The sequence below is a fragment of the Centrocercus urophasianus genome, unplaced genomic scaffold, assembly GCF_019232065.1.
Source record: "Centrocercus urophasianus isolate 14NV4802_14NV808 unplaced genomic scaffold, USGS_Curo_1.0 seq_11, whole genome shotgun sequence".
Taxonomy (NCBI): domain Eukaryota; kingdom Metazoa; phylum Chordata; class Aves; order Galliformes; family Phasianidae; genus Centrocercus; species Centrocercus urophasianus.
Window position 1 is genome coordinate 52,902,657 of NW_024884253.1, and position 23,296 is coordinate 52,925,952.

Here is a 23,296-nt window from a genome sequence, read left to right on the forward strand (position 1 = left end):
TGAAGTAGAATCTGAATTAAAATCTTGATTTTGATGGCATTAATAAACATGGTTGACACTGTCAACAAGATTTGTTTAACCTGTATTAATATTTCACTTTTCCACATGGCTTTAGTTTTCATAGCTATTTAAACTGTTCAATAGTTTTTTGTTTAACTCTTTGTTTCTGGTAGGTTTAGGGAGAATGTCTTTAACATCACATTTTTACATTCTTTTTCTTGTAGAGACCTCTCGTGGTCTTTGAGTATATTTACAAAAATAACTTTTTTTTTTCCTGCATTTACCATTTATAGTGAAAACTTAAAAATAAAATACAAAAAAGTTTAAAGACACTTTGAAGTGATTTATGCATCATTAATGGTTGTTATACTTCAGCTGAGTGGTTTTCACACCTGAATTTCAGTTTTGCTTAATGCACTGTTTTTTCTGCTTGTTGCAATAGGGATTTGATATTGTTTGAAGCTGCAAAAGAATAATTCATCAAATATATATATATATAGTTTGCATTTCTAGAGCTACACTGAGCTGTCTTAAACAAGATTTGTGTTTAATTTTCACTCCCTGCTGTCTGCCTATCACCCTGGCTATACAAATAAAACAAGTTTGTGGCATTTTTGGAGATGCACAATAAAGGAAAAAAAAAGTTACTCAATACAGCTTTCTCCCCAGCTTAGTCACATCATTTTCTATATTGACGGGGAAAGAACAAGAAAATCAAATATCTTTGAATTGCTTTTGGTTAACATAGTCAGTGGTATAATTTACGTCAAAACATAATAGGAATGGTGCAGTCAGATAAATTTAGGAGCATTCTGGGTGTTTTACAAGATGCTGCCTAGCAAATAAAAGCCTTGTAGTCTGGGTTTGTAGATTAGCAAATAGCTGAAATGAAAAAAATTTATTTGTGAATCAATAAGGACCTGGTTCAGACTAATTAAAGATTACTTATATATCTTAATGATTTTTACATATTATCTGAAAAACTGAGGTTTTTTTGTTTTTGTTTTTCCTCTCCAGTAATAGAGAAAAACAGTTACAGCCAAAGAAATAATGCTTTTGGAATTGACAATGATTCATTTGGCAAGTTCTTTACCTAAATACAGTTGTGCAGACTCCATGTTCTGAGAGTGAGCTTACATTATTGTTACTCACTAGAGGAATAATTCCCAATGGCTCAGAGTAAATGTCATGCACATATTCCATACTCTCTGAATCTACTCTAGATAATCTAGTTAAACTGGAATAGACTTACCTATTAGGTTGTATCAGTTAAAAAGTTTCAGTATTTCTTAGCACCATTATTAAAATGTTACATTTTCTGCTTCAAACTTTATAATTGTCAGTAGAGGACATTAGTAGTTATTAAAGCAATGGTTCCTTATCAATTAACAATGTTACACAGCTTTATTCTATCATCCTGATGGCTACTTATTTTGATAGTCTCATGAAGGTGATGATAATAATCAAAGTCAATCTGACAAACAAAAATACCCAGGAACAATCAAGTATCTCTCTGTTTAATTCTAGTACACAAACATAACCACAATGCAGGGCATGAAACAGAGTGTTCCATTTTCCACTTAACTGTTGAACGTTCATGCTCTGATATCTGTAGGGTTTTGGAGAAGATTCAGTTGTTAAAGAATGTTGTAAATAACCATCACCTCCGCCAGCTTTGGGCACAGAAGTTCTTCCTTCCTCTCTGCTGGAACCTCACTCCATGTGTCCAAACTGCCACGGATTTCTGTTCTGAGCTGATAGATGGGGCTGCTGCTCACCCATTTGCATGTTCAGCTAGCAGCAAAACTGAATGTGTCCCAGAGACACACACAGATGAGGAAAAATTCTGACACTGCTGTTATACACACAAGGTAATTAGTAAGATCACACAAAGATATTTAAGAAAGAATCTAATCAGAAGATGGAACAGACTGCAGAAATCAGGTGCAGGGCTTGGTCAGATGCGGGTACTGTTTGGCCACATTTTATAAATGAGTGGTCCCATTCTACCAATGCTTTGTTCCTCCCCATTCCACTCCTCAAAAACATTCCTTTGAAAGTTTTGCATAGCCTTACAGGCTTCCCAAATATCCCAAATCCTTATGCTCCTCTTGTTTCCCACTTGTCACCAGTTAAAAGGTACAGGTTAGCTCTCTCCAAAACTGTACCTATAGTTTCTTGATGATCCATTGTATGAGAACTGTTGAGTCATGGCCTGAACCACTGATTTGATCACCTGAGGAAAGGACCTGGGAGCACAGGTGAAGTTAATTCAGCTGTGTGACCAGAACAGGTGGAGACTGGCTGCACCTTTCTTAGACCTCATTTAAGGACTGACTGTCACTGCAGAAGGATCTGTTGTTGGAGATCTCTCCCTTGTGGAGTTTTTCCCTGTGAGGCTAGATTGCCTGAGGTAAGTGAGTATTCTTTCCATGTTTGTCACTTTTGCTGTTTCACTTTTGTATCACCTTTCCACTGCTCTAATTTTTCTAGCTGTAATGTGTATTAATTAGCAACTGGAGTCCTCTGGTCCTTATCATTGTTCCTTATTTGTGACTGGGTTTGTGCCTCAGTTTATTATTTCTCCCTTTATTCGTTATCCCCTCTTGCATTGAAAAAGTCCTTAATCAGCTGAACAAAATGAAGTAGGCACTCTCCCCTCTGCATATGATTACACCAGTCTTTCTCATCAAGTTTGTTACTGCACAGCCCAGTGGTATCATCCTGCACTCCTTTTACTCCGACAAATATCCTCCACAAATATCCAGGAAAAAAGCAAACAGGCGAGGAGTCCACCTTTCCCTGCCCAAGTCTCTGCAAGAGGCCCCATGTATCCTTGCAGCCACAACCCTGCTGAGTTGCAGTTCCTTTGGGAGCTTGCTGCAGGCCAAAGCTTCTGTTGTGCTGGGGTAGTTTCTCCAATAGACACTGGGGACTATGTCACCATCACTGCTGAGCTACAGGTATGCTTTTGTCAGTCTTTCTGCGTCAACTGCTCTGGCTCTTGGCTGCTTCTGTTAGCAGTTTCCTATATTGGCACTCAGTCCTAAGTCACACTGGAGTGATCATTAGGTCAATAAACAAATAGACTAAACGCAATGCACTGTGGACTATGTAAAAATTCCAGACTGCATATTCTAGGAACCAGGAACAAACCAGGATAGAGTTACCTCAGCTAGTTCCATCAAGGACCCAAGAATTCCCTCTGGGCAAAAATCATGTTCTAACCAGTTGCGCATAGTGGGTAATACATTAACAACCACGTAGTTTTGAGATACAGCCTGAGGAATGCTCTGCCTAGACATGCTGTAGACTAACCTGGTTTCTACATCATAAAATTCTCAGAATCTTCTGACTCATTTTCCCATTTTGGAGGTGAGGAAACTTCTACAAAAAGTAGAAAGCAACCTATCTATGCACAGCAACTTTATAAGAAAGCCCTGTAAAAATAAGTAAATGTCAATAGGCAGGACTGGCACTGTTTCTAACAAATAGCCACTCAGCTAAGTGTTTGGGCATACAATTTATTGGAGGGAAAAAAATACATATACGCAAGTGAGGTAGTGGAGTTCTACTTGAAAGGGCGAAATCTTCAAAATGATGGGAAAGATCTTGTCTCTTGTGATATGTACACCACCTTGACAACATAAATACATTTTGCAATGTGAAGACTGGTCTTATTTTGAATTATTGCTTATTGCTCCTTCTCTGTAATAAGAACATTTTGTGTGCGAAGAGTCCAGTTAACAATAATTTTGTAGAATTTACATCTGAATAAATTATTTATGCTTGTGAAACTGAGCAGACTGCTTTAGCAGCTAAGTAGCTACTAAAATTTTCTAGTTATTAAGCTATTAAAAACAATATGCACTATGGGGGGAATAATGATATGTTCCTAGTTTTAATTCTCAATTAGTTTGCCTCAAATATATTTGAGCCAATTTTGAATTTTTACATGTCCAAATTAATTTTCTTAGTCATTAGTGAGCAAATCTATATAAATATCAAAGCTACTGATATAAAACAGTATTTTGTAAGCATGTGTTTCTGCAATTTGAAGTGAAGATACTATCTCAAATATGGGTAAAAAAAACTCAATTGATTTGTTAAAAATTGAATACTGACCTCTGTAATTCTAGTATCTATAGGTCTCAATAACAGAGCAAGAATAATTCTGTTTAGTTTATGGAAGCTTTGTATCACTAAAGGTATGATGACCCCTATGCTTGAATTTGAAACAGTTATTTTGCTACACTTGGCCTGCAAGTGTCCATGTATCCCTGGATAACTAAGTATTTTCTTTCTCCTCCTGTTAGAGGAGGAAGGGCCCAAAGAGGATTTTTATAGGCAAACAGTAGTGTGGGGTCCAACATGCCTATATGGTAAATAAGTAATTTTTGTTTAGTGTTTGTAGTATGTAACATGTAGTAAATGTTTGTAGTAAGAACATGATACAGATAAGAATTGTATATTTATAACTATATATATAATTACACACATACATAATGTATACGTAAGAATGGTATGTTGTTTTAGACATGCATGCAAGCAGATTTTGATTTGCTGTAATGATTATGACATTCTTGCTTCTCCAAGGGCCTGTTGACAAAGTGGATGCTTTTTCCCCAGGGTGTGGTGTTTTTTTTTTTTTTTTTTTTTGTGAAATAGCCTCTAAATTATGCGTAATAGCAAACATCTGTAGAGGTCTTTTTGGGGAGCTCGCAGGATGCGAGTAGCATGTGAGCTGCTAATATAGTTACCAGTCGGCTGTGATTAAAAAAAAAAAAAAAAACTGAACTAAAGAAAACCAACTTCTTTGGCTGCTAGCTACTTTGATTTCAATATTGTATCCCTCTCTGTGTGCTGTCTGCAAAAGGAAAGTTGTCTTCTTTGAAGGAGCTGCTCTGTCTTGTACAGAACATTTATTACGTTCGTAATCTTTCATGCAGGGCATAAACAAAAGCTTTGACGTCTTTCCATAGTTGCAGTGGGCAGCTAAAGTGAATCTTACCAGGACCTCCCTCAAGCACTTGATTTGGGCAAGGCAAGACTGAGGGGAACCTAGTCCAGTCCGTCTGCAACTTTGTGAGGACAGGGCCTGATGGCTTCTGACTGTCATGGGGACCCAGGTTTGGGTAGGTGAGAAGAACACCAGGGTGGGCAAAGCTGTGAGAGTATCAGGGCCATGGAAATTCCAAAAAGCTCTAGACTTATACACATAAATACACGCATGGTAACTTCAAACAGACCTCAGTACATCTAGAGGTCCAGGTTTGATCATGCCTACCATTTCTTTGATATATGCCACAATGTAATTTCTGGACAAAAAAAAAAAAAGGAATAAACCTAACCCCATGTAACATACAAAACAAGACCAATGACTTCTTAAACCCTGAGTTCTTTGTCGTAGATGGTTTGATGTTTCTTCTTAGTAATATCATTGATTAATCACACAAAGTCTGTTTGGATACCCAGAAGAAAAAAGTGAATTAATGTGGGTCTTTTCCCCAGGTGCTCTATCAGTAGTTCAGGCTGTGACTCAGCATTTTCCATATGAATTTACTTAAAGAATTATCCCAACAGAAGAAAAACAAAGACAATAACCAAGACTGGAGTGATCCCATGCAGGGAGCTGTCTGACACCTATACAATGTTATCCTCTTTTGGATTACTGTTGAGTTTCCTGAGCTACAGAAGACTAACTGCAGAGGTTACACCAACTTGTGATAACTTTCCTTTTTTAATTTTTCTGGAACTTCACCACTTACCTTACATGATTGAAGAATATTAAGACTAATTGTTTTTATTATTATTACAAGTTATGGTGTAAATGTAAGAAGATTTATTTTAATGATATAAACATTTTTGTTCCTCAAGTGTACAGATTACTTCAAAAAACCACAGACTGCATCAGCTCTGTGATAAAGATAAGACTGCACCGTACAAATTTGATTGTTCTGTTTGAATTGAAGGATGTAGCAGAACTCATACAGGTCATTCTGAGTATTTTAAACATCCAAGCAAACATAACAGTATAATTAATTTTCTTTTATAGACAGATATTTTCTGCCAGTAGTCATCCAGTTCCGGATCGTGATGACCTTTGCTCTACCCTAACATTTTTTGTAATCTCCCATTGTTTTGAGGTTAGAGTCTTAGAATTAAGGTTAGTGTTTTCCCACAGCTCACAATTAAGATTTATTTTTCTTTACTATAATCTAAGATTATTAATATATCCTTTTTTTGAGACAATTACATATGCACATATTCAGCATATGCCAGACAAGAGGTTTAGTAGCAATTAGACATAATTCTGGGATTCCGAATTCATTAATTTATGGAAGTAACATTACAGAAGAGTTTTGTAAATTCTATCCTGAAACACCAGCATTTCAAAAGAGCATGTTCATTTTGCCAGGAGAATACCTTAATACCTTCAGAAGATGAAATATTGTATAGACAATTCTATATATAAACAAAATATTATTGTTGCACGCAAGTAGTGCATAAAATGACACAGCTGGACACTGGGCTGAGGCTATTACTTTCAGCCTCTGCTGAAAACAACCCTGTTGCTAGATGCTTTGTTGAAATTAGTTCTGCGATACCTTCTCTGAAATAGAGACCAGCATCTTTGTAACCAACAGCTTAACTTATTCGTCAGTTTCCCAGCATCCCACTGATTTTCACAGAACTCTCTGGCCTTCTGGACTTTGAAGTTGCAAAAAAAAAAAAAAAAAAGTTTCTGCTGGCTTATGAATCAGTCTGTCAACATCTTGGGACTGTAAATTACAGCATACTTACTACAGTTTGCTTGAATTGGCAGAAACTACTTGTAGATATCAGCATCCTGTGATTATTAGCAGCAGCAGTGTGAGATATCTGGTAAAAATATTTTTTAATGTTGCTCTTAGTCTGTTCTGATTCTTGTAGCGTTTGGGAAATTATTCTGCTTTTATTGATATGAAAACATGTTATGGTAGGCAGTCAGATAGTCTTGATTAAATTTTAAAACAAACATACAACAACAAACAGAATGCTCCCAGTGTTTTTATTAAACTCAAATTTATTTGCTTGTTTTGGCACTGTCTTTTTCTACTACATCTAAGAATTGTTTCCATGCTTTTTTTTAGAAAAAGATTCTAATCTCACAGACTAGGAGTCTGAATTCCATATCATCTATGTCACTGATATCCTGTGCTACATACGCTGTATACATTTACTTCATCTGTAAAGACCCGTAAAATATACAAGGGCTGCTCCTGATTTGTGATGTTTGTCCCTGATGTCAGAGGTGGATGCTGGTGGTATAGCAGTAGAGGTTAAATCTTCTCATCAATATTCTGTTTTGTTGCCCTGTTACAAACAGTAGCGGAAGGGCAAACTGACATAACTGCATCTGACCTAAGAGTGCGTGTGAAGCAAAGGTGTGGAATTGAATTCTTCACTTAGAAAAAATGGCATCCATTGACATTCATTGCTGCTTGCTAAACCTCTATGAAGACCAAACAATGGATGTAAGCACAGTGAGGTGATGGGTGACTTGTTTTAGTGGTGGTGAGAGCAATGAGAAAGATAAGCCACGTTCTGGACAGTCATGTATATATTCACAGGCATAGTATGCAGGCTCTTGTTCATTACTGGTGAAAATGCATAGCTGATGGTGGTGAGTATGTTGAAAAGTGGTGTTTTACAGCTGAGAAGTTCTTCAATCAAATAGTGTAATTGTGTTCTTTGTAATTGTTGTAGTTTCCATTGAAATAAAGAGGAGGCATTACTGTCGGTGGGACCTACATGTAATTATCATAAGGATGTTGTGAAATCTAGTATTTGTAGAGTACACACTATATTTTATTAAGAAGTCTCATGAGAGAGTGTGTATTTTGCCTCAGAAGAATGCAGACATCTAATAAACTAAGCGTTCATTAAAAATTTCACTCTGGGAAGGTTTAACTCTAACTTGAAGCAAAAGTAAATAAGCTAATTTTATGTAAGTTTCACAGTCACTGACTGTACTGTACAAATACCAACAGGAAAAAAAAAAAAAGATTAAGGTGTTTAACTTCAAATACTATTAAAAAGGTGCACGTTGACACATTGCATGAAGCAATTTTTTTTGTTACTCATTCATCTGAGATAATAATTCTCACTTCATATCACTGTTTATAAAATATAGTTCAGCATAATATTTGTATTTGTAAAAAATGTCTTTATAAAAAGTTGTAACAATAAACATCATAATACTTAATAAATGAATTTGAAATATCCACAGACATCGAGGAGAACATGAGAGGAAGGCTCCCTGGGTCTGGACTAGGAATTAAAAGGAATTAATATCCTCCTCTACCAGCGACTGAAAAGTCACAGCCAATGTGTTCTAACGTCATAGTTCCAAGGAAGGAAAATAATGTGCTAACATAAATCTGCAGGAATGTAGATATTCTGAGAAACTTATGTTTCTGGAGATGTGCAGGAGTTTCTTAGCCAGATTTAATCAGAATTGTTTCTGTCATTCCTTGCTGATATATGTATACTTTTATTAGCTGCTTACACTGAAAAAATTGGTGCCAGTAATTGCGAATTAGTTTCTGTGGATTCTAGTGTTGCTAGATGAATATACAATTTCTAAAAACTTCAGTTATCTACAGCTATCGCACCATAGTCTGCTTTAATTTAATAGAATACCTAGATAGGAATTTTCAGTAAAATGCTGTGCACTGAAAATACACATCAACAGAACTGTTGGTGCAAAAGTATCGTTTTAAATTAGGTTTTTATGCATGTAAAGAAAAGGAGGGGGGAGGGGTTAAATTCTAAATAACCTAACTTTTTAAAAATGAATAAAATAGATCTATTTTTCAGTCCCTAATTTTGACATTTGAAATGAGTACAGACACATATTAAATGTTTGCATTTCATACTTACGAAATGTTTTTTGCCTTTTTTTTTTAACAGTTGACTATTAGAACTTCCTGGATAACCAACATATTGTAGTCTAAATTCCCGCAAGTTTTCACTTTGCCATGGATGCAGCAACCTTTTTAGATACAGTACATCTTCCTCTTCTTTGAGCAGGGAAGTTGTGGCAGGGTGAGCAATATTGAGAAGTAGGAAGAGATTATTTTTTGGGTGATACATGATGATCAGCTAGGAGCAACAAGCTCCTGGATTAGGAGAGAGATGCAGTGAGTCCCGTGATCTCTATCAGTAAGCTGGGGAAGAGCCAACAAACTCCTCCAAAGTAGGGGAAAGGTTTTACATTTTTAAGTCAGCTCTTTCTCCTTTGAGTCCCAGGGCTGCTAATTGTTGCTGCTTCAATGGTTACACTCCATCTGTTTTCATTTTCCTTATCAATCCTCATTTTCACTCTTACTTTCTCACATCTCAAGAAGAATTTTCCCAGCAAGTTAGAGCCAAGGTCAGCTGGAGGGGCTGTGACTCTCTCAGATGGCCAAACCTTACCACAGGAACATATGCTGATGAACAAGAAGCTACCAAAGAGAAGTACTAGTACAGAAGCCAAGAAAATAGTGAAATGAAGCCAAGAAAATAGTGAAATGAAGACATGGGAAAAGTGGGCAGAAGGTCGCACCATGAATGGTTTACAATGCTAAACAAAATTGCATGAATAGGTTCTAATCAAAGAATAGCTTTGAATTCCATGTTTCCGTGTGGGGGTACAATATGGCAAAGTCATGAAAGATAACCATCAAATATATGAAAGATATTGTTGGTATCAAATTACAAAGATTTGAGGATATCAGAGACAATTATTTCTTTCTGAATTCATATATGTAATTAAATTCACTTCTAAAACACATCTATGTTTTATATTGATTTCTTTAAAAGATTCATTTGACTGAAGGAGAAAGAAAAAGCATTGTTTAGATGATACTCAGAAGCACTGCAAACCATTCTCATCCTTGCCTTCCTCCACCAGACCCAGCAAGTCTGCAGCAGGGCTGGGCTATGACCTTCCCCCCGCCAAAAAGCCTTACTGGGCCCAGCCATGGTCTCTTCCTGCCTATCCTGGGCCCAGCCATGGTCTCTTCCTGCCTATCCTTAGCCTGGTCCTGAGCTTGGGCTACCCTGCTGCATCACTCATCTGCTCTGCTCCCGGCTGGGTTGGAAGGAGTGGCCTGGCTAATTTACTTATTATTCATTTGATTTTTCATCTTATTTTGACAGTACAACAGATGTATGTGATCATGCAGAGTGTTGAGTTCAGATACTATAGTCTGACTCACAGTGCGAAAAGAACATTATGTTCCACGGAACAGTGTTTGTTACTGCTTATTCAGTCTTGTGAACATTATTATAGGTAAGTAATTTATTAACTAATTTCACTGTTTATCTATATTTCTTTGTTACCCTTCATTTGATACAAGTTATTCTTAAGCACACATGCCTTTAGCATGCATCCTTCCAACTTCATTAGCTCCAATTAGAATAACCTACTGGGAAGAATCAAATCACAAAAGCATTGATATAGGAGTTGATTTGATCTTCTACCATACAGAGTTAGAAGGAGTACAGTTGACAAAGGATATCTTTCTGAATGCCTAGAAAAAATACTGGAAAAATTACTGAAGTACCTAGAAAAATTACACCCAGAATGTACCACATAAAATACAAGAAAGAATAGAGCCTATATGCTAATACATATCAAATGGGCAGCAATTAAGTGGATGGGGTCACTTTTCAACAGTGCCCAGTGGCAGAACAAGAGGCAATGGGTACAAACTAGAATATAGGAAGTTCCATATGAACATGAGAAAAAGAAATATCTATGCAAAGAGGATGACAGAGAGACTGTGGAGTCTTCTTCTCTGGAGATACTCTCTACCCACCTGAACACTTTCCTGTGTAACCTACTGCACAGAACCTGCTTTAGCAAGGGGGTTGGGCTAGTTCAGACATGTCCAACCCACAATCTGTAGGCCATAAGCAGCTCAGTCCAGCCCATTCTGATGCCACCTCCTGACCAGTATCATCATGACAGCTGTTCTGCCCTACTGTGATGCCTGTCCCAGCCCTGGATGCACACCCAGCACTTATAACCAAACACTAGTGTGCAATAGGCAATATTTGGGCTGAATCCAGGATATGGGGAGGATGCAGCACAATTCTAACTCAAGTTATGGCAAATAATGTTATATATTTTGATGCACTGGTGTATGGGAACTGCTGAATCACAGCCTGAATCTCTGATTCATCACCTGAGCCAAGCAATGAGTCAGCCATGATAGCACAGGTGAAGGCAATTGACCTGTGCTGCCAGAAAGGGGTGGAGCCTGGTTCCACTTCTCCTAGATCCATTTAAGAGCTGACTATCAGTAGGAAAGGATCTCTTCTGGAGATCCCTCCTCTGGAGTTTTACAGTAAGCCTAGGATGCAAGTAAGCTTTCTGTCTATTCTGTTTCTGTTATAATGATCTGCTTTGCCAAACTCTCTTGTTTATTTCATAGTTATAACATCTTTATACTTATTGACTATACAACTGGCTAAGCAGAGTCTAGTGAACAACAAAAAATATATGGCTGTATCTTCCATTTTGATGAAGGAATCTTGTGAACAAGTTTCAAGTTTTCTGAAGTAGTCTATTTTTTGTATATTTGTAGCTCTGTTTTCAGTTGACATAAGTGTGTTGCCTGTGAATTTTGAAAAAGACCTTGTGGAGTTACAAGCAGATACTCAACTCTGCCACCTGCCAGGTTAAACCACAACATCAACTCAAAGAAAAGTCTTATTATGCCTCTTTACCAGACTTTCATAGGTTCTATCTTACCTGAGAAAAATATCCTTCACAATTATGCATTATTCATGTCATCGCTTTTTGGCAGTATGTACATTTGCGAACATCTGTTTTCAAGGATGAAGCACAGGAAGAGTAGTAATTCATCAGCAACCTCCATCAAACACCTTTAGAACTCAATGAGAATTGCAACTTCTGCCGTCAAACCATTAGTTTCACAAAAACAAGGTCACATACTCTACTAGTCTGTGTTTGTTGGTTTTTATGTTTATAATAAAAATATTAAAAATGAAGATACGTTTTGTTACTTATGTAGATTATCTCAATATTTTATTAAGGTTGCTCCAAAAGTAATGCCTCCTGTTTTATTATGTTGGCCCACAATATCAGAAGTGGATGTTGTGAGATGGAAGTACAGGTTGAATCTTTCCTATGATATCCAATTACATTTTAGTACCAGACAGGAGAAAGACAGTCTGGCAAAATGATGCCTGACATGAAAATTTATCTGAAGCAAAGGTATGTCATCGAATTCCTCCATGCATTAAAAAATGGTCCTGATTAGCAATTATCAACACTTGCTGAAAGTTTATGGAGCCTAGAGAGTAGACATGAGTGCAGTAAGACAATGGGTGGTATGTTTCTGTAGTGGTAACAGCAAGTCAACTCTATTGGTATGTATTTGGTGTCTGTTTTCCTCCCATCACAACGGGTTTTAAATTTGCCTACGCTTTCTTGTTGCCACGATCAAGATAGACACTAATGGTTAATTCATCCACAAAAAATTCTCTGCTTACAAGAAAGAGCTCAAGGATAGTATCTTGTGGTGTGCAAGTTACGCTTCGCTGTGCCCAAACAATTCTTCAGCTATTCAGTACTCTAGGCAGAAGAAAATTCTGCCCCATTTATATTGGCCAAGTGGACAGATAGCAATGTAGAAGAAGTTGTCTGACTGGCATCTCAGAGAATTACAAACAGCAGTACAGGATCCAATAGGAGGCATACAGCTATTAGAATTCTCCAAGGATTAGTACTGTATCTGATTTTGCTCAACAGATAAATCAAGGACCAGGAAAAAATAAAAAATCAAAAAACACCATCAGCAAAGTTACTGATGATACAAACCTGAGAAACCAACAAAAAAGACCCAATCAAGACCCACCCTCCCCCAAGACTAGACCTATTAAAAAAAAATGTTCTAACATGTATGAGTGTTTTTTCAGCCCACTACTTGTATGGTAGGTTATCAATTGGCCTCAGCTGTTGAACCAGGTGCGCTCACTTTGAGACAGGTTTGTTACTAATCATCCTGAATTAGAAGAACTCTTATAAGTACACTGTCTTTTTAGCTAGTGACAAAAAACTCTGGATAAGGGCTCTTAGGGGGCAGATGATGATGTGGTATTTTACTATGGAGATTTTGTGGATTTTTGTTCAGTAGTCTTGTAAAAGGCGTGGTAGTAGATTTTCAGAATTTAGGTCAAAGCAGCGATAGACGGAGAAGTATCTTTTTATTTTTTTTAAGATTCTGCTGTTTTTGTTTTCTTTTGAAGATGTTTTCACTGGTGAGGTAAGTAGGTAATAAGAACACAAAGTATTTTTCTGGAGAGCCTCTTATTGTGGTAATGGTATTCTTTTGTAAGCTAAGATAAACAGGAATAGCTTATAAAAGCATTATGTTATGGTTATGTACACTTTCTTTTTAAGATATTAGAAAGCGTGAGATGGAGGTACTTGATTCAAGTGTGACTCTGAATTGATTCTTTCCATTTGTGTTCTGTTTTTGTTAAAGTTGTATGCTTCAAAAATTTTTCTGAGATCTTTTTCTTATCTATAGTTTCATTTTATAAGTAAAATTAAAATTATTACTTTTTTTCTCATTCTGAAGTGGAAAAAATGTAATGTTTATTGATCCAACAGTCACCAGTAAACTATATTGTAGTCTTGCTGAGGAGGGAAAAAACAACAACAACAAAACAGAGCAAACCATCTCACTAAAACAACCTTTCTATCAGTTTTACGAAGAACATAATAAACATAGTAAGAATTGATATGTTAACTTGTTTTGCTACCAAAAATAATCTCCTGATTCTGTTCCTTATCTATATTAATAGGGGCTGTGAAAGCCACAATATGTAGGATTGTGTCCTGTAGCTTGCTTTTTTCATGCATTTACAGTGTATTCTGTCTATTCGCTCTTCAAATGAATTTCCTATTACTTCTGCATTCTCTTTTTCCCTATGTAAGCAGTATATGCTGATCTTCTCTTGGATTAATTCATATAGAGTAGATTCCTTCCTGCATATAGGTGCACCAATATTGGCTTGTTCCAATTATCTTCACATTATTTCCCACACAGAAAAGCAGAAATTCAGTTCTAATTTACTGCATCTGTGAAATGTTATGCACAGCCTTAATCATCTCTGTAACCAAAAGAACCACCATTTTCTCCAGCCACCACAAGACATATCCTAATAAATAAAAAACCTTTGTTTCTGCACTAGTTGTGTGTTACCTTTTCTTTGATGTCAAAAGACTTGACAGTGAGTTTAAAAAAATATATATATATTTCTGGACAGGTGTTATTGAATTACTACTTCCTATGATATCAACTGATGCCTAGGGAATTAATTTTGTCTCAAGAAATGAGTGCTGCTCCACAAGTAATGTCTTCTAATGTATGATGATGGCTCACAATATTAGAGATGAATATTGACAATATAGCAGTAGAGGTGATCTGACAAAATTGGCATCTGATGTGTGTCTGAATCAAAGGTGTATCACTGAATTCCTCTGTGCAGGATAAAATAGCACTCACTGACATTCATTGAAGCTTACTGAACATTGATGGAGACCAGGTGGTAGATGTGAGCACAGTGAGATAGTAGGTAGTGTTTTTCAACAGTAATGATGTCAACTGTGGGTCACTTCTGCTGTGACTGCAAAGTTCAGATATTTACAAGCTCAGCACGCAAGCTGTTAAGCATTGCTATTGAAAATGTATAGTTAACAGTGGTGACTATTGGAAAAATGGTGTTTTCTAGAGAATTTGCTCTAATATGCGGTGTTACTATGATCTTTGTATCTGTTGTAGTTTCCATGGAAATAAACAGGAGGGATTACTTTCAAATCAAACTACGTATACGCAACCCAGGCAAGCCAAAAGGTTGTACACTCGTGGACTAGATGGTCACCAGAGGTCTCTTTTAACTACAGTTTTGTGGTTCTGCATGGCTCAGGATTGTGAGCTTTTGAAGGCAATCTTCTATGTAAGATAAAGCAAGCTTGCTCTCAAAGTTGTCTTTAATGCAGAAATTATATAATTTGATGTTGGAGGGCCACTGCCACTTATGCACTTATGTTCTAAATATGTGTGACATTAAAAGTGAAAAATTTGTTAACATGTCGTACTACAATTTCATTTAAATTTCTAAGTCTGAAGTTATGGTATGTCTAGCCAGATGACAGATCTGGGTTCATTTGAAGAACTGCTAATGTCAAAAGTGTGTGGTTGCTTTTATGTAACCTGTGATTTGTCTCCTTCTAAGAGGTAAAATTTATTAATTCCAGTAAGGAAGATAAAGTTCACATCAAAAGTAAGATATCTTTTTTATTTCATCAGTGTATTTTAGAGCATGAAAGCATATTAGTATCAGCATCATGAAATTTTTTTATTAATTTGTTATCTTGTATATTCATATACTTTATTTGTACATACAGCCTTCAGGAAGTTTGTTTTAGTCATAAACTAAAATGTATGTATGAGTATGTTTTCTTCTGTAGTAGAGAGTTTAGCCCCAAGTTATATAATAGGAGACCGCACTTGTTCATTTTTGAGTAATTACACTGTTAAAACTGCACATAATTTAAACTAACAGGTTGCCTTCTTCAGAATAACCTCAATGGACTGGCATCAGCTGCAGCGGAAAAAAGTAATTCCCTTACATATTACGTATGTAATATTACTATTATTAATAGTATTATTAATATTATGTAAAGTACATATTACATAGTATGTGCATATGGAAAAAAGGAAAAATAAATGAGCTGTCTCTCTGTATATCTATTATTCTAGTTATGGGGCTGTTAGCAATTAGTCACTGATTTGCCAACCGATATACTTAGTCAAATGAAGACTTCTGGAATTTTTACTGTTTACCTTCTTTAGCAGTAACTTACTGCCATCTGAGTAAAAGCTAGTACTGAAAATTTAACTGAAAGTGGCATTTTTTCTTTTTCTTGTAGAAAAAGCTGTTATATTATCTGTTCTGAGAGCAGAATTGTAGCTGCTTTTCTAGATGTCACATTAACACTCTCTTGGTCTGTTTCTTGTTTTATTTATTTGTGAAGTCAAATCATAATTTCCTTTTCACTTGATATAATCTCTCCACAATTCTATCTAGATTTGCTTTCATTTATTTTCTATTAAAAAGATATAAATGTGTAAGTTTAAGTTTTTAATCAGTAAAACTAAATTCATATTGTCACTGAATCTTTTTATTATGATAAATAGCTGCTACAATAGGTTATGTAATACATAACATTACCAAAGAGTTTGTCATGATTTTATGGTTTTTGTATTCCACATCATAGCATCATGCAGTGCACTGGGGATTAAAGAGTTAATGCTGCATTTCCTTCGAATGTCAGTATTTCCGGTCTCTGTTTCAGAAGAGAATGAATGAGCTACAACTCCCAGAAGACCTTATTTTTTTTTTTCCATTTCCATTTTCCATTTGGAGGGAAAGATAAAACTGAGACTGGCTTTTTTGTTCTCCATTTTCCCTACTCATCTTGCCTACAACATTAGAGTAAGGATTTCAGTTTTGGAAACTCTCCCATTTTATTTATTAGCTTCAATTTCAATTGTATTATATTGTATTATCTCCTATTTCACTATTAGATTTAGTAAATTTGTTTCTTAGCATGTTGCTACTGTTTTCCTCCTAGGCCCATTTCCTTACGTTTTCACATTTCTAGGGCATGGGTCCCTTTGTTCCCTTGGTCACAGAACCAGCCAAACGAGGCCAAACCTTGACACAGGTAAAAAATAAAATAAAATTAAACTTCATTTATTTGACTTTCACTCCTTTCATTACTTTCTTGGAGCATGGAGAGAGAAGAGAAGAAAAAAGTAATTGAGCCCTAAGGTGCTTTTTTTAAAACTTACTGCAATTAATTTATTTCAATTTTTTTTCAAGATTGTTATTTAGAAAATTTCAAACTTGTGTTAGGAGCTTATACTTGATTAATTCTTGGCTAATGCAGTCATAAGGATGCATTCTGACAAGTGAAGGCAGATCACCACCTTAGATACTAGACAAGCTTTTTTTTTTTTTTTTTAGTCTGCTTGTAAATAAGCTGAACAACTCAGCTCTTAAGGTCCCTACAAGATTTAAGGCTTACTACTGGGACAGAGTAGTGGTAGTCCCACCCATCTGGGAGGAAAAAAAAAAAAAAGGGAAAAAATACCTCACAAAACAATAATTTAAGAATGCAGAAGTTATTAAATTAGTTTACTGGTGGTTTCAGTTTCTAATTCTGGTATCAGAATTTGCTTGCGTATTTTTTTTTTCTCACTGCAAAACTGTTTTTGAAGAATAGTTTTAATTCACAACATCATAGTTTTCAGCAATTGCTGAAGTTCTATTCCTGTAGATAATTTATGGAAGAAGCCTGGTGGGATGTGAAATGGACTTCTTCAGGCTTAGAAAGTGATATCTCTCAACTCTAGCAATGACTTTCCTTAAGCAAGGAGAAGAGATTTAGCATAAAAAGTGGAGAAGATTTGCCAAGAATACTTTTTTTGAGTGGACACTTGCGCAGTAAGTAAAATATAAATTTTTAGAATACAAAAGAATATGCTTTTATAAATGTGAAGGGAACCTTACTTGAGATGCTTACATTAATTTTTTTTTTTTAGCTTCCCTTAATACTCTTTATGTTGTTCTCACTTTTAACTATCCCAATAGTTAAGGGATTGTCAGTAATATTTTAGATTTTAGAAAATTACCTTATAGCTTCTCACATTTTGTCTTAGTTATGTAACTAGAAGTTGATACATAACAGCTTTTATTCTGCCACTTTCTTACATTACTGTCTTTTAGTTTTGGAGAAATCTGTGCATTCAGCTTGGATCAAGTTAAACGGTACAGAATGTTAGTGTATGTTTGGCTTATCAGTGATAGGGGCCTGGATGTTGAGAAAATGCATCTTTCCATTTTTGCCATGCATGTTAGAATGACAAAATGCTAACACTAGAAAAAGAATAAGATTAAGCAAAGTAATTTACTGATAGAAAATTTATTTGGAGTAATTCTACTGAGCAGTTTGCTACTGAAGAACATGAAGTTAAAATGTGAAAGTGTTGAGAGAGTAGATATTTTTGTTATACACTTCGGTCTTTTGAAAATGACAAAAGCACATGTTAAGCCCAAAGTGCAAGTAGTAAGAAATGTCTTTTTCCTTTTCAGTAAAAAGATCAGAAAACTAACATTGCTGAAAAAGCAGACTCATTAATATGGAAAATACTGGACTCAATATACTCATTCATATCTCCAATTGTCTCCCCCCCCCCCCCACCAGTGAATATAGTTATCAAAGTAAAATTCTATAGTGGTAATACTAGTAACTTTCCTGGAGCTGAATGTAGATATCAGGTTAACACAACTGCAGTCAATTCAGTATGTGTTAACCTTTTGGGCAGTTGTATGCAGTTAGAATGGATCAACTTACCAAGGGGCTTCTCCTTAGTGAAGGATTATGCTAATGATTTTTTTAAACAAAATTTCTTTAGAACTATCTTAGATGGAAGAGACTTGCGATGATCTTAACGCTCGGTTTTGCAGTGGGTGTTTATCATTTCAGACTACTACTGGCAGTTAAATAGAGATCGGTTTGAGACTACACATAAAGAAACATAGACTGGACAAAGTACTTTAACGAGAGAGCAATTTAATTCTATTTTAAATATTGTTGTCTTTAGACTAATGTCAACCCTTTTTTTTTTTTCCCCATAACCAATTATTGGATATAGAATGGTATAATGCTTGTAGATTATAATTGAGTATATCCACGTATGCTGTTCCTTCTACAGTAATTGAAAAGTAATTTTTTTATTACAATTTAACTCAAGACATTTCCCTGACACTCTGCCCAGACCAAGTTATTTTTCTATACTTCTCCATAATTTTGGGAGTAGTTTGTATATAACTTCATGGCAGTGTCTCATTTGCATTCTGTATTGATAGTCTTAGATGATTAATAATATTTACTTTGAAACTATGGTGACTTTTTTTTTTTTTTTTTTTGCAACCATGTCAGGTTGGAGGAAAAAAAAAAAAACAAACACCAAACAATAGAGAAAAAGCTTGCAAATATGGATCTTCCTGTAGTTCTAATTGGTCTGCTAACTGATAAAAGTGTTGTAAACTAAAGTTTGTTGTTGAATTATCCAAAAGTATATTTTTCATAATACTTTACAGTAAGATGAAATGATTGTATTCCTGCAGTTACTGCATATTAAAAATGAGAAAAATAGTACATTGATCACTTCCAAAACAACAGCAAACAAAAACCACACTGTGATTTGAATTTTGATTTAATCTTGAGTAGGGGTAATTGACTTAAAGTCATCACAAGAGCATGGCTCAAGGTCTTAAATATATTCATACTTTTTACGTCCTCTTTAATTGTTGTAAGCCTATGAGCACTGCTGTAAGAAAGTTTCACCATCTGAATGCAGCCAATGTTCATCTTGTCTTTGGACTATAAGAAAAAATCAGAAACACACAAAATTGTTTGTGTGTTTTTTATAATCTGCTGGTTTAAAGATATAATTAAGAGAGTTCCTTTACTGAAATGGATGGAGATGAAATCCAGACCATCTGAAACGTAAATGAAAATACTCTTTTTATTAGTAACATAACACTTTCAATATTGCCAAATTTTGTAACTCAAAATGTTGAAGGCACAAATTGTTCCCATTAGTGAGAATGGTAATGCCAAAGTGATACTGTTATGTTTTATATCCTCTAAAAAAATACATAAATAAAAATTTTAAGCTCAATAATTGCATTTACAGTGTTTGAAGATCTTGCGGAAGTCGCTGCTATTTGACTATTGAGTATATACAATAACGCTTCCTAGTGAAAATTATTTTATAGGTAATTTTTGAGGTTTTATTTACTATGGGTGAAAAAAATGGAATTAATTTGTACTTGAGGACTGGATGGGTGAAGCTATTGGAGAATATTCCAGTGGGATATGAGATGCAGCTGCAGGAAGAGCTATTGAAGATACAATAAGACAACAGTTACTTTAACTTTTTTTAATTTGATACATGTTTTAAACTTTTTTTATATTCATAGGAATATCTAATTTCCCCCCCGCTTTATTTTTGTTAACTGAGTGCCCTTTGTCTGCACTCAGTGCAGTAGAGTTTTTGCATTGTGGGTGCCATATTATGCCTGCGTTGTTGATGGGAGTGGGAGGACAGGTATGTTCATTTCTTCAAAATATATGTACTGTCAGAGAATGCTCTTAAGTGAAGTCTTGTGGCTATAGCTGCGACTCTTGATGAAAAGACTGCTTTATTGCTATTAATAGATGCTGAAATATTAATAGGGGAGTAGACTTTTGTTCCTTTAAAGCTATGTGTAAGGAACTCTGGCTTCTCAGTCTGAAATCCTGGCAAAGAATATAATAAGATTTTTGTAACTGAGAATATTAAGCTTTCCAAAGCTACGGCAAATATAGTGTGAGCTATGTGAGATGATTCAGTTTAATACCTCTAGGACCTGCCATGTAGTTGGCCTGTAGTATCAATTTCAGAACACCAGAGGCATCATGCATTGTTACATGTCAACTGCAAAAAATTTGTGCGCTTATTTGAAGAAGCGCTTCTTATCTTTTGTATTAATACAACCCTCAACATTAATGAAAACTATTTCATTTTTCAGAAATGAGCTTTTAATTTTTTCAATTTTTCCTTGCTGTGTTCTTATACAATGACAATCTAAATTAGAAATTTGCATAATGTCTGATCAATTGCATAGTTAATTATGAAAATACATGCGCTAGCTAGATGATAGTCATCCAGAGGGAAATACCATCAGTTGTTTAAAACTCAGGAGATCTGTATAGGATTGAGGGATAGCATAAGAATCCACAAAGTATGGTTAAGTCTTGTGCATGTGCTTAATTACTGGGATTAGAACAATTAATTTTAGCTTGTGCATAATATTTAGGAGGCAGGGGTCATAGTCTTCAGTTTTGAAAGCTACGAAGGAATAAAAATTGAAGAAAGGGATACTGAGCAAAGGGCTATATGGCATAACAATTTGTTGGATAAATGACTACTTCATAAAAGAAAAATATTTTGATTTTAGTTTTGATAAAGCCTGGCCAATGGGAGTCATTTTCAAGTTAGTATGGAGTAGCCTTAAGGTTGTAAATAATACTGTTGGCCGAATCCCAATACTGTGCAGATGAGAAAAGGATGCAGGAAATTCTGTTGTTTATGCATGTCTCTGTAACACTGCGAAGCAAGAGGAGCCTTAAAAAGTCCAGAGGGTAAGGGGTCTTAAGTTTGTGGACTTAATTATTAATTCTTGTATTTCTCTTTCGGGTTACTATCATGCTGATAGTGGAGAGGAAAACAATCTGAAATACTCAGTAAAAAGTATTGAAGGTCAGAAAACAGCCTCTGAAAACCAGCTAAATTAGATTTAGCTTTCTCTTCTTTCTTTTTTACTAACACCAAGTAATATTAATACTAACACTCTTTTAAACATATCTTTTTGCATTTTTTTTCCCCAAATATAGGATACTTGCTTACCGTAACAAGGTACATTTTTAAATTTTCAAAGTGGCAATTTACTAGATGCTTTTATTTTTAATTTAGCAGTTTGTGAAGTATACTTTCCACAAATATGGGAAGTATACTTCAATATTGAAAATCTTTTTAAAAATCACTCAAATATATCTAGAATAGAGTAAGCTGGTAAATCTTTAGAAGTTTTCAATCACTGATGTTTTAAAAGTTAGTGTCATGAGAACTATTTGCAGCTGTTCATATTGCATGTAATTGTTAGGAAATGGTTTTCTCAGTATTTCTCTTTTCTAATGAATATAATCCTCAATTCCATCAGAAAATATTGGATAGGCATAAGAAAAAAGAGTGGAAAATAAGTGTTCCTAGCTAAGTGACATTATAATAATTCAATGGAGTGTGATTTTTTTTTTTTTTTTTCTTTGGGTATTACAATTTGCTGATGCTAGGCAAAGATGTCTAGTTTGTCATTATTTGAAAAGCTGTATCTCAGATGATGTAAGAATGTATGGATCATCTACCACCACTGAGAACCAAGAGCCAAATTTCAAAAGTAATTCTGACGAGTTTAGTAACTGTATGTAGCAGATAGGGTTAACAGGCCTCATTGTGCTGTTTCCTAAAACCATTTTGTAAAGCAGTCTCCAGTGTAAATAATCTTACTGCTAGAAGCCTAACTCCTCTAGATTATTTATATTTTAAAAAAAATTACATTTCTGAATTTTTTTGAATGTACTTTATTACAAAGTATACTGAAGATAAAATTATTTCCATAGGATGCTAGTGTCATTAATTGAAATAGGCATATCTCTCCATAACTTTAAATGTTCCAGATAATTCTACAAAAATTGGAGAAAAAATTAACATGTCTGTCACTTTCGTTTGTGTGCAGTATGCTTTGAACTAAGGCCATTTTTTCACATTAAATATTGGCTTCATGTAGACCTGAGATATAAATTCATCAGAAAATGAATACTGTAAAGTAGCTGGTAAGGGCAAACTGAAGGTACTGTCAACGAATTTGGCAACAAGGGGTGTGGATCTTGGAATTATTTAAACCATAACATTTATTATTCTGTTGGTTGACTAATCTGTTGGCTGAAGAAACTAGAAATTGTGATCCACGTTAATAATTCCACACTAATAACCATTATTCCTTTAGTATATGCAAAACATAAGAAATTTTCATGTTCCAAAGTACACTGAGAATTAAAAAAAACTTGTCTTCTGCTACTTTTTACAGAATAAATTTTAGTTAACCCTTTTCCTTTGAATTTTCATTGGTGAGTATATATGGTGATTAAGGGCAACATTCTATCAGGATAAACGACCTGTGCAGATTTTAATTCATCTTGCTGTATTTGTACAGCCTAAAATATTGTATTTTGAATTTAATGTTGCTTTTACTTTGTTTTTAAAATATCCGTTGCAAATCACTAAGTGGTACACTTGAATGAAGTATTTAGCAGCATTCCAAGGGAAACACAAACCTCACATTAATGTTCAGGCTTAATTAACTATATAAATGAGCATGTGCTCTGAAGTGTATAGTGAAGTTTTTCAGTGTTTGGTTTATTTTCATCCAGTTGCAAACAAACCCCCCTGAACACTCTGATGTCAAGAGAAAGATTACAGTGTGCTGCGAGTACAGGCTTTTCAGGTTGCTTAGTCTTTCTGACAATCACTAAAAGTTTGTCTGTACTTAGAAC

General features: G+C 35.1%; 1 protein-coding gene across 2 annotated transcripts in view; it reads left to right on the top strand.

Annotated features, from left to right (window-relative positions):
* The first annotated feature begins 21,259 nt into the window (after positions 1-21,259).
* CCDC102B (coiled-coil domain containing 102B) overlaps positions 21,260-23,296 on the top strand; it is a 114,280-nt gene continuing 112,243 nt past the window's right edge. For both annotated transcript variants that reach the window (XM_042809153.1, XM_042809154.1), the window contains exon 1: positions 21,260-21,328. The gene's annotated coding sequence lies outside the window, so the exon portion shown is untranslated. The remainder of the gene's footprint in view (positions 21,329-23,296) is intronic.